We start from the raw sequence: 14,106 nt of genomic DNA, 5'->3' as shown, positions 1-14,106 counted from the left end.
CAACCTTTTTGGTTGACACTTTAAAGCATGTTTATTCTCAGGTATTAAAGAAGCTTCCGCTGTTTAACTGCTATGTGCATGGATTCTTACATGGCATATTTTTCAAGGAAACTTTGCATTCAAGCATTAATATGTATTATATTTTGAATGTTTAGTCTATTGATGTATTATTATGAACTATCATTTATTGGGATTGTCTATATGTAGAAATCACCACAAGTCGAAAACATTTATATACATGTTTTAAAAATGTATACAGATTTTAAAACTTTCTTATATAGAAAGCACGTCTTTTGAAATGAATGCAATGTTTGTAAAACGTATCATATAGAGGGCAAATGTAACAAACTGAAACCCGGGCTAGTTGTAAGTTGTCTATTTTGCCCTTAGGGTTTATGCTTAGTCTTAAGTGCTTTTATTTTAATTATTTTATTAGTGTTTTATTATAATTGTGTTATGACCAGTTTGTGACAAGGGTCCCAGAACAGGTTTGTTTATTTTAATTGGACCTTATTTGGGTTACCTAATCTTGCGCGAAAGATATCAGTTAATGTAGTGACCCGAACTTTTCCATGTTTATATATATTAATTGAGATTGATTTTTACATGACTAAATGTTTCCAACGTGTTAAGCAATCAAACTTGTTAAGACTTGATTAAATGAAATAAGTTTCATATAGACAATTGATCACCCAAGTTGACCGGCGATTCACGAACGTTACAAAATTGTAAAAACTACATGTTGTGGTATATATAGACATACATATATGGTTGACATGAGATTATGATGAGTAAGTATCTCACTAAGTATATTAACAATGTGTGATATACATAAGAAATGAGATTACTAAGTTAAGAAACTCGAAATGATATATATAACGATTATCGTTATGATAACGTCTACTAAATATATATGTATCATATTAAGATATTGATACACTATATTTAACATGATAAAATGATATTTAAATATATCATTAAGTGTGTTAACAATGAATTACATATGTAAAAACAAGACTACTAACTCAAGAATTACGAAACGAGACTTATATGTAACGATTATCGTTGTAACGATATTTTAATGTATATATCATATTAAGAGATATTCATACATCATAATATCATGATAATATAATAATTTAACATCTCATTTGATATAATAAACATTGGGTTAACAACATTAATTGAGATCGTTAACTTAAAGGTTTCAAAACAACACTTACATGTAACGACTAACGAAGACTTAACGACTCCGTTAGAATGTATATACATGTTGTGTTTTGATATGTATTCTTACACTTTTGAAAGACTTCAATACACATATCAAAGTACTTGTACTTAACAAAAATGCTTACAATTACATCCTCGTTCAGTTTCATCAACAATTCTACTCGTATGCACCCGTATTCGTACTTGTACAATACACAGCTTTTAGATGTATGTACTATTGGTATATACACTCCAATTATCAGCTCTTAGTAGCCCATGTGAGTCACCTAACACATGTTGGAACCATAATTTGGCAACTAGGATGAAATATCTCATAAAATTACAAAAATATTAGTAATCATTCATGACTTATTTACATGAAAACAAAATTACATATCCTTTATATCTAATCCATATACCAACGACTAAAAACACCTACAAACACTTTCATTCTTCAATTTTCTTCATCTAATTAATCTCTCTCAAGTTCCATCTTCAAGTTCTAAGTGTTCTTCATAAATTCCATAACTATAGTTTCATAAAAATCAAGAATACTTCCAAGTTTGTAAGTCTACTTACAAGCTTTCTAATCCATTCCAAGTAATCATCTAAGATCAAGGAACCTTTTTTATTTACAGTAGGTTATATTTCTAATTCAAGTTAATATTCATATTCATACTTTGATTCAATTTCTACAACTATAACAATCTTATTTCGAGTGAAAATCTTACTTGAACTATTTTTGTGTCATGATTCTGCTTCAAGAACTTTCAAGCCATCCAAGGATCCTTTGAAGCTAGATCCATTTTTCTCATTTCCAGTAGTTTTATCCAGAAAACTTGAAGTAGTAATGATGTTCATAATATCATTCGATTCATACATATAAAGCTATCTTATTCGAAGGTTTAAACTTGTAATCACTAGAACATAGTTTAGTTAATTCTAAACTTGTTCGCAAACAAAAGTTAATCCTTTTAACTTGACTTTTAAAATCAACTAAACACATGTTATATATCTATATGATATGCTAACTTAATGATTTAAAACCTGGAAACACGATGAACACCATAAAATCGGATATACGCCGTCGTAGTGAAACCGGGGGCTATTTTGGTTTGGATAATTAAAAACTATGATAAACTTTGATTTAAAAGTTATTATTTTGGGAAAATGATTTTTCATATGAACATGAAACTATATCCAAAAATCTTGGTTAAACTCAAAGTGAAAGTATGTTTTCCAAAATGTTCATCAAGATGTCGTTCTTTCGACGAAAATGACTACCTCTTTAGTAATTGACATGTAACTTAAATTTCCAACTATAAACCTATAATTTTTAAGTTTGTATTCTTAAATTAGAGTTCAATATGAAACCATAGCAATTTGATTCACTCAAAACGGATTTAAAATGAAGAAGTTATGGGTAAAACAAGATTGGATATTTTTTTATCTTTTTAGCTACGGGAAATGTTTAACAAATCTATACAAATCATATCCTAGCTAACTTATATTGTATTATACATGTAATCTAATATATTATGTAATCTTTAGATACCATAGACACGTATGCAAATTTTTTGACATATCATATCGACCCATGTATATATATTATTTGGAACAACCATAGACAATCTATATGCAGTAATGTTGGAGTTAGCTATACAGGGTTGAGGTTGATTCTAAAAATATATATACTTTGAGTTGTGATTTAGCCTAAGACGTGTATACACTGGGTCGTGGATTAATTCAAGATAATATATATCGATTTATTTCTGTACATCTAACTGTGGACAACTAGTTGTAGGTTACTAACGAGGACAGTTGACTTAATACACTCAAATCTTTAAAACATAATAAAAATGGTTGTAATTATATTTTGATCATACTTTGATATATATGTACATATTTGTATAGGTTTGTGAATCGATCCGTGACCAAGTCTTATTTCTGAAGAAGAAAATATCTGTGAATGTGAGTTATAGTCCCACTTTTAAAATCTAATATTTTTGGGATGAGAATACATGCATGTTTTATAAATGATTTACAAAATAGACACAAGTACGTGAAACTACATTCTATGGTTGAATTATCGAAATCGAATATGCCCCTTTTTATCAAGTCTGGTAATCTAAGAATTAGGGAACAGACACACTAATTGACGCGAATCCTAAAGATAGATCTATTGGGCCTAACAAACCCCATCCAAAGTACCGTATGCTTTAGTACTTTGAAATTTATATCATATCCGAAGGGTGTCCCGGAATGATGGGGATATTCTTATATATGCATCTTGTTAATGTTGTTACCAGGTGTTCACCATATGAATGATTTTTATCTCTATGTATGGGATGTGTATTGAAATATGAAATCTTGTGGTCTATTGTTACGATTTGATATATATATAGGTTAACCCTATAACTCACCAACATTTTTGTTGACATTTAAAGCATGTTTATTCTCAGGTGAATACTAAGAGCTTCCGCTATTGCATACTAAAATAAGGACAAGATTTGGAGTCCATGTTTGTATGATATTGTGTAAAAACTGCATTCAAGAAACATATGTCGATGTAATATATTTCTATTGTAAACCATTATGTAATGGTCGTGTGTAAACAGTATATTTTAGATTATCATTATTTGATAATCTACGTAATGTTTTTAAAACCTTTATTGATAAAATAAAGGTTATGGTTGTTTTAAAGATGAATGCAGTCTTTGTAAAACGTCTCATATAGAGGTCAAAACCTCGCAACGAAATCAATTAATATGGAATGTTTATAATCAATATGAACGGGACATTTCAGTTGGTATCCGATCATTGGTCTTAGAGAACCAGAAAATTTGCATTAGTGTATCTTATCGAGTTTGTTAGGATGCATTAGTGAGTCTGAAATTCGACCGTGTTTTCTTTAAAAATGATTGCTTAACATTTTTGTTGGAAACTATATATTATTAACATGTAAATATTATGTGATATATTAATCTCTTAACATGTTTGATATTGTGTGATAGATGTCTACCTCTAGCACAAATCCCATTGACTCACTTAATAATAACGAAGAGTCGAATATATATTGGCAAGATTCACAAGTTCCCGAAGAACCGAAAGAAGAGGAAACGGAACCGGAAGAAGAGGAACCGGAAGAAGAGGAACCAGAAGAAGAGGAACCGAAAGAAGAAGAAGAGGTTCCGAAGGGGGGAATAGTAGGAACCACAGAAAACCGGTCAAATAAAAGAAAATCCTCAACCAATGGACCAAAGTTAATAATGATCAATGGTGTTTCCGCTAAGGAAGCAAAATATTGGGAAAATTACTAATTTTCTGATGAATCGGATCCTGATGAGGATTCCGATGATGTTATAGAAATTACCCCGACCCAATTTAATGAGGCAAAAGAAAATAATAAGAGAAAAGGCATCAAAATAGAGAAATCTGGTTCCGACCCCGATGAACTTTATATGTACCGTCAACACCCGTATTTTCAATATCGTGACAATAACCCGGGAACCTCTAAACCACCAGGTTTTTCTAAACCAATGTGGAAAACGATGACTCGTATTAAAGGAACATCATATATCCCTAGAAGATTAGGAAAAAGAACCAAGTCTGAAGGAGAAGAAACCAGTGATTATGATTAGAGGGGTGTGAGCATGTTGTGTAATAAATGTATTGTAGTGTGCTTGTACTTTTATGTTTTATGCAAAAATTGCTTGTATTGTTTGTTGTTACGAATCTAATCCTTGCTATTTTACAGTATAAAAACAAAATGGACGTTAAGGGTAGACAACCGAATATTTTAGAAGACCTACCAAAGGATATGATTGAGGAAATCTTGTCTAGAGTCGGTCAGAATTCATCAGCACATTTAGTTATGGCGAAATTAACTTGTCAAACATTTGAAAGACTTTCTAGAAATGCCTTAGTTTATAAAAGGCTTTCCTTTAATAGGTGGGGTATATCACATTGGGGAGACTTTAAGTTACGCCGTGTTTTCTTTAAAGCGTTAAATGCGGGGAACCCAAATGCAATTTTACGCTACGGGTTAAGAACCTATTTTGTCTCAACATATCCCAACATAGGATTTCGTGAATTAGAAAGAGCTTCTAACATGCAACATAAAGAAGCATGTTATGCTTACGGGTTAGTGATGTTCGCTTCTTACCAAAGTGAGAAAAAGAACATCGGATTGCAGCTTTTAAATAAAACTTTCCCACAAGTGACGGATTCAGTAGTTGGGGTGAGAAACAAGGTTTTTAGATTATTACGGGGCTATTGGACATTACGAAACCCTCGTCCTTTTGACGACATTACAACATGCTGCCTTGCCAATGGTCATAACGGTTATTTTCCACAAGACCAATGATGGGAAGTCGTCTTAGTAAAACCAGAATGCATGACTTGTTTCTAGACTTATGAATTACATGTCTTTATTTCCTTTGCTGAACAACTTGCGTATTAACTAGATTTATCTTCAAAACTGTCCTGTATCATAGTGTACTATATTTCATGTTATATGTAATATAGCGAAGTTGTAAGTTTGAAGAATATTTGTATGTGATATATTATTATAATCAGTTTTTCATATGGAATTGTAGTAGTTGAATTGTATATTAGCTACTAAGTATGAACTTAACGGGTAGGTAGTACCCGAATTTAAACTTATAAAATGCTAATATGAATAAAAAACTTTTATAAATGAGTTCATATTATGCTACAAGATACTATTGACTACTCTTAATATTCTGTATGATTAACTTGTTTCATTTGACTATTTTGAAGGAAATGGCACCGACTACTCGACACACCTTGAATATGAGCGAAGAGGAATTTCGTGCCTTTCTTGCTTCAAACATAGCCGTAGTACAGGCCGCGCTACATACCAACAATAACTCTGAATCTAGCAATACAGCTAACGGTGCAAGAAATCGTGTAGGATTCTCCTACAAGGAATTCACTGCCTGCAAACCTTCAGAATTTGATGGGACCGAAGGACCAATCGGATTGAAACGGTGGACCGAGAAATTTGAATCGGTGTTTTCCATAAGTAAGTATGCTGAAGGAGACAAAGTGAAGTATGCTATGCATACCTTCACATGTATTGCGTTAACATGGTGGAATACCTATATAGAGCAAGTGGGACAAGATGCTACTTACGCGCTACCATTGTCAGCATTCAAGCACTTGATGAACGAGAAGTACCGTCCCAGAATCGAGGTCAATAAGCTCAAGTCATAACTTAGAGGATTACGAACACAGGGATTTGATATTACTTCGTACGAAAGACGATTCACATAATTGTGCCTATTGTGTTCGAGAGCATTCGAAGATGAGGAAGAGAAGATCGACGCGTTTGTGAAAGGGTTACCGGAGAGAATCCAAGAAGATATAAGTTCACACGAGCCTGCCTCCATACAAAAGGCATGTAGAATGGCTCACAAACTAGTGAACCAGATTGAGGGAAGAATTAAAGAACAGGCGGCCGAAGAGGCCAACGTGAAGCTAGTCAAAAGAAAGTGGGAGGAAAACGGTGATAAGAGTCACCAAAACAACAACAAATATCCCAACAATCGCAACATCAATCGAAACTATACCAAACGGCACAACAACAACAACTACAACAATCATCCCAACAACAATAACAACCGCAACAACAACAACAATCAGAAGCAGCTATGCCAAAGGTGTGAAAAGTATCACTCGGGGTTCTGCACCAAATTTTGGAACAAGTATAAAAGAAATGGTCATAGCGCGGAGAAGTGTGAGGTCTATGGACCAGGGATTAACAGAACGAAAGGAACAAATGGTGTCGGAACGAGTAATGGCGGAGCAAGTAGTGTCGAAGCAAGTTATGCCAATGTATTTTGTTATAAATGTGGAAAACCGGGCCACATTATTAGAAATTGCCCGAACCAGGAGAACACGAATGGACAAGGCCGCGGAAGAGTTTTCAATATTAATGCGGCAGAGGCACATGAAGACCCGGAGCTTGTTACGGGTACGTTTCTTATTGACAATAAATCTTCTTACGTTTTATTTGATTCGGGTGCGGATAGAAGCTATATGAGTAGAGATTTTTGTGCTAAATTAAGTTTTCCATTGACGCCGTTGGATAGTAAATTTTTACTCGAATTAGCAAACGGTAAATTAATTTCAGCAGATTATATATGCCAGAATCGAGAAATTAAACTGGATAGTGAAATATTTAAGATTGATTTGATACCAGTAGAGTTAGGGAGTTTTGATGTAATAGTTGGCATGGACTGGCTGAAGGAGATGAAAGCAGAGATCGTATGTTACAAAAATGCAATTCGCATTGTACGAGAAGAAGGAGAACCCTTAATGGTGTACGGAGAAAAGGGCAACACGAAGCTACATCTTATTAGTAATTTGAAGGCACAAAAACTAATAAGAAAAGGTTGCTATGTTGTTCTAGCACAAGTCGAGAAAGTACAAACTGAAGAAAAGAGCATCAATGATGTTCCCGTTGCAAAAGAATTTCCCGATGTATTTCCGAAAGAATTACCGGGACTACCTCCACATCGATCTGTTGAATTTCAAATAGATCTTGTACCAGGAGCTGCACCAATAGCTCGTGCTCCTTACAGACTCGCACCTAGCGAGATGAAAGAACTGCAAAGCCAACTGCAAGAACTATTAGAACGTGGTTTCATTCGACCAAGCACATCACCATGGGGAGCTCCTGTTTTGTTTGTCAAGAAGAAGGATGGTACATTTAGGTTGTGTATTGACTACAGAGAGTTGAATAAACTTACCATTAAAAACCGTTATCCACTGCCGAGAATTGACGACTTATTTGATCAACTACAAGGCTCGTCGGTTTATTCGAAAATCGATTTACGTTCTGGGTATCATCAAATGCGAGAAAAGGAGGATGATATTCCAAAAACTGCTTTTAGGACGCGTTATGGTCCATACGAGTTTATGGTTATGCCGTTTGGATTGACTAACGCACCAGCTGTGTTCATAGACCTTATGAACCTAGTGTGTGGGCCATATCTTGACAAGTTTGTCATTGTTTTCATCGATGACATACTTATTTACTCAAAGAATGATCAAGAGCATGAAGAACATTTGAGAAAAGTGCTAGAAGTATTGAGGAAAGAAAAACTGTATGCTAAGTTTTCAAAGTGTGCATTTTGGTTGGAAGAAGTTCAATTCCTCGGTCACATAGTGAAAAAAGAAGGTATCCAGGTAGACCCGGCAAAGATCGAAACCGTTGAAAAGTGGGAAACCCCAAAAACTCCGAAGCATATACGTCAATTTTTAGGATTGGCTGGTTACTACCGAAGATTCATCCAAGATTTCTCCAAAATAGCAAAACCCTTGACTGCATTAACGCATAAATGGAATAAATTTGAATGGAAGGATGAACAAGCGAAGGCGTTTCAGTTATTGAAGAAAAAGCTAACTACGGCACCTATATTGTCATTGCCTGAAGGAAATGATGAATTTGTGATTTATTGTGACGCATCAAAGCAAGGTCTCGGTTGTGTATTAATGCAACGAACGAAGGTGATTGCTTATGCATCTTGACAATTGAAGATTCACGAGCAAAATTATACAACTCACGACTTGGAATTGGGTGCTATTGTTTTTGCATTAAAGACTTGGAGGCATTATTTATATGGGGTCAAAAGTATTATATATACCGACCAAAAAAGTCTCCAACATATATTTAATCAGAAGCAACTGAATATGAGACAATGCAGGTGGATTGAACTGTTGAATGATTATGATTTTGAGATTCGATACCACCCGGGGAAGGCGAATGTGGTAGCTGACGCTTTGAGTAGAAAGGACAGAGAACCTATACGGGTAAAAGCTATGAATATAATTATTCGTACTAACCTTACTACTCAAATAAAGGAGGCGCAACAGGGGGTTGTAAAAGAAGGAAAGTTGAAGAATGAGATACCCAAAGGATCAGAGAAACATCTTAATATTCGGGAAGACGAAACCCGATATAGGGCTGATAGAATTTGGGTACCAAGGTTTGGAGATGTGAGAGAAATGGTACTTAAAGAAGCACATAAAACCAGATATTCAATACATCTTGGAGCGGGGAAGATGTATAAAGATCTCAAGAAACACTTTTGGTGGCCGGGTATGAAAGCCGATATTGCTAAATATGTAGGAGAATGTTTGACGTGTTCTAAGGTTAAAGCTGAACATCAGAAACCATCAGGTCCACTACAACAACCTAAAATTCCGGAATAGAAATGGGAAAATATTACCATAGATTTCATTACTAAATTGCCAAGGACTGAAAGTGGTTATGATACTATTTGGGTAATAGTTGATCGTCTCACCAAGTCAGAACACTTCCTGCCAATGAGAGAAGATGACAAAATGGAGAAGTTGGCGCGATTGTATTTGAAGGAGGTTGTCTCCAGACATGGAATACCCGTCTCTATTATCTCTGATAGGGATGGTAGATTTGTTTCAAGGTTCTGGCAGACGTTGCAACAAGCATTGGGGACTCGTCTAGACATGAGTACTGCCTATCATCCACAAACTGATGGGCAGAGCGAAAGGACGATACAAACACTTGAAGACATGCTACGAGCATGTGTTATTGATTTCGGAAACAGTTGGGATCGACACCTACCGTTAGCAGAATTTTCCTACAACAACAGTTATCATTCTAGTATTAAGATGGCGCCGTTTGAGCCACTTTATGGTAGAAAGTGCAGGTCTCCGATTTGTTAGAATGAAGTGGGGGAAAGACAGATTACGGGTCCGGAGATAATACAAGAAACTACCGAGAAAATCATCCAAATTCAACAACGATTGAAAACCGCCCAGAGTCGACAAAAGAGCTACGTGGACAGTAAAAGAAAAGATATAGAGTTTAAAATTGGAGAAATTAAGGTTTCACCCTGGAAAGGCGTTGTTCGATTTGGTACACGGGGGAAACTAAATCCAAGGTACATTAGACCATTCAAGATTATAGATCGTGTCGGACCAGCAGCTTACCAACTGGAGCTACCTCAATAACTCGCGATTGTACATAACACTTTCCACGTCTCGAATTTGAAGAAATGTTTTGCTAAAGAAGATCTCACTATTCCATTGGATGAAATCCAAATCAATGAAAAACTTCAATTCATTGAAGAACCCGTCGAAATAATGGATCGTGAGGTTAAGAGACTTAAGCAAAACAAGATACCGATTGTTAAGGTTCGATGGAATGCTCGTAAGGGACCCGAGTTCACCTGGGAGCGTGAAGATCAGATGAAGAAGAAATATCCGCATCTATTTCCAGAAGATTCGTCAACACCTTCAACAACTTAAAATTTCGGGACGAAATTTATTTACCGGGTAGGTACTGTAGTGACCCGAACTTTTCCATGTTTATATATATTAATTGAGATTGATTTTTACATGACTAAATATTTCCAACGTGTTAAGCAATCAAACTTGTTAAGACTTGATTAAATGAAATAAGTTTCATATAGACAATTGATCACCCAAGTTGACCGGCGATTCACGAACGTTACAAAATTGTAAAAACTACATGTTGTGGTATATATAGACATATATATATGGTTGACATGAGATTATGATGAGTAAGTATCTCACTAAGTATATTAACAATGTGTGATATACATAAGAAATGAGATTACTAAGTTAAGAAACTCGAAAGGATATATATAATGATTATCGTTATGATAACGTCTACTAAATATATATGTATCATATTAAGATATTGATACACTATATTTAACATGATAAAATGATATTTAAATATATCATTAAGTGTGTTAACAATGAATTACATATGTAAAAACAAGACTACTAACTCAAGAATTACGAAACGAGTCGTATATGTAACGATTATCGTTGTAACGATATTTTAATGTATACATCATAATATCATGATAATATAATAATTTAACATCTCATTCGATATAATAAACATTGGGTTAACAACATTAATTGAGATCGTTAACTTAAAGGTTTCAAAACAACACTTACATGTAACGACTAACGAAGACTTAACGACTCCATTAGAATGTATATACATGTTGTGTTTTGATATGTATTCTTAAACTTTTGAAAGACTTCAAGATATATATCAAAGTACTTCTACTTAACAAAAATGCTTATAATTACATCCTCGTTCAGTTTCATCAACAATTCTACACGTATGCACCCGTATTCGTACTCGTACAATACACAGCTTTTAGAAGTATGTACTATTGGCATATACACTCCAATGATCAGCTCTTAGCAGCCCATGTGAGTCACCTAACACATGTGGGAACCATCATTTGGCAACTAGCATGAAATATCTCATAAAATTACAAAAATATTAGTAATCATTCATGACTTATTTACATGAAAACAAAATTACATATCCTTTATATCTAATCCATATACCAACGATCAAAAACACCTACAAACACTTTCATTCTTCAATTTTCTTCATCGAATTGATCTCTCTCAAGTTCCATCTTCAAGTTTTAAGTGTTCTTCATAAATTCCATAAGTATAGTTTCATAAAAATCAAGAATACTTCCAAGTTTGCAAGTCTACTTACAAGCTTTCTAATCCATTCCAAGTAATCATCTAAGATCAAGGAACCTTTGTTATTTATAGTAGGTTATCTTTCTAATTCAAGGTAATATTCATATTCATACTTTGATTCAATTTCTACAACTATAACAATCTTATTTCGAGTGAAAATCTTACTTGAACTGTTTTCGTGTCATGATTCTGCTTCAAGAACTTTCAAGCCATCCAAGGATCCTTTGAAGCTAGATCCATTTTTCTCATTTCCAGTAGTTTTATCCAGAAAACTTGAGGTAGTAATGATGTTCATAACATCATTCAATTCATACATATAAAGCTATCTTATTCGAAGGTTTAAACTTGTAATCACTAGAACATAGTTTAGTTAATTCTAAACTTGTTCGCAAACAAAAGTTAATCCTTCTAACTTGACTTTTAAAATCAACTAAACACATGTTCTATATCTATATGATATGCTAACTTAATGATTTAAAACCTGGAAACACGATGAACACCATAAAATCGGATATACGCCGTCGTAGTGAAACCGGGGGCTGTTTTGGTTTGGATTATTAAAAACTATGATAAAATTTGATTTAAAATTTGTTCTTCTGGGAAAATGATTTTTCTTATTAACAAGAAACTATATCCAAAAATCTTGGTTAAACTCAAAGTGAAAGTATATTTTTCAAAATGGTCATCAAGATGTCGTTCTTTCGACGGAAATGACTACCTCTTTAGTAATTGACATGTAACTTAAATTTCCGACTACAAACCTATACTTTTTCTGTTTGGATTCTTAAATTAGAGTTCAATATGAAACCATAGCAATTTGATTCACTCAAAACAGATTTTAAATGAAGAAGTTATGGGTAAAACAAGATTGGATATTTTTGATCTTTTTAGCTACGGGAAATGTTTAACAAATCTATAAAAATCATATCCTAGCTAACTTATATTGTATTATACATGTATTCTAATATATTATGTAATCTTGGGATACCATAGACACGTATGCAAATGTTTTGACATATCATATCGACCCATGTATATATTATTTGGAACAACCATAGACACTCTATATGCAGTAATGTTGAAGTTAGCTATACAGGGTTGAGGTTGATTCCAAAAATATATATACTTTGAGTTGTGATTTAGCCTGAGACGTGTATACACTGGGTCGTGGATTGATTCAAGATAATATATATATCGATTTATTTCTGTACATCTAACTGTGGATAACTAGTTGTAGGTTACTAACGAGGACAGCTGACTTAATACACTCAAATCTTTAAAACATAATAAAAATGGTTGTAATTATATTTTGATCATACTTTGATATATATGTACAGATTTGTATAGGTTCGTGAATCGATCCGTTGCTAAGTCTTATTTTCGAGGAGGGAAATATCTGTGAATGTGAGTTATAGTCCCACTTTTAAAATCTAATATTTTTGGGATGAGAATACATGCATGTTTTATAAATGATTTACAAAATAGACACAAGTACGTGAAACTACATTCTATGGTTGAATTATCGAAATAGAATATGCCCCTTTTTATTAAGTCTGGTAATCTAAGAATTAGGGAACAGACACCCTAATTGACGCGAATCCTAAAGATAGATCTATTGGGCCTAACAAACCCCATCCAAAGTACCGGATGCTTTAGTACTTAGAAATTAATATCATATCTGAAGGGTGACCCGGAATGATGGGGATATTCTTATATATGCATCTTGTTAATGTCGGTTACCAGGTGTTCACCATATGAATGATTTTTATCTCTATGTATGGGATGTGTATTGAAATATAAAATCTTGTGGTCTATTGTTACGATTTGATATATATAGGTTAAACCTATAACTCACCAACATTTTTGTTGACATTTAAAGCATGTTTATTATCAGGTGAATACTAAGAGCTTCCGCTGTTGCATACTAAAATAAGGAAAAGATTTGGAGTCCATGTTTATATGATATTGTGTAAAAACTGCATTCAAGAAACATATGTCGATGTAATATAATTCTATTATAAACCATTATGTAATGGTCGTGTGTAAACAGTATATTTTAGATTATCATTATTTGATAATCTACGTAATGTTTTTAAAACCTTTATTGATAAAATAAAGGTTATGGTTGTTTTAAAAATGAATGCAGTCTTTGAAAAACGTCTCATATAGAGGTCAAAACCTCGCAACGAAATTAATTAATATGGAACATTTATAATCAATATGAACGGGACATTTCAGTTAACTGATAAATACCCGTGTGTTGTGGGGTATGGGGTTTTAACCCCAAAATAAGTGTAGAAGCAGCTAATTCCTCTCATTTTGTTTCATGAACCTTCCTTCCAC

The sequence above is a fragment of the Rutidosis leptorrhynchoides genome, chromosome 1 (assembly GCF_046630445.1).
Source record: "Rutidosis leptorrhynchoides isolate AG116_Rl617_1_P2 chromosome 1, CSIRO_AGI_Rlap_v1, whole genome shotgun sequence".
Lineage (NCBI taxonomy): Eukaryota > Viridiplantae > Streptophyta > Magnoliopsida > Asterales > Asteraceae > Rutidosis > Rutidosis leptorrhynchoides.
The sequence above is the reverse complement of the archived record's forward strand: the minus strand, read 5'-3'. Positions refer to the sequence as shown.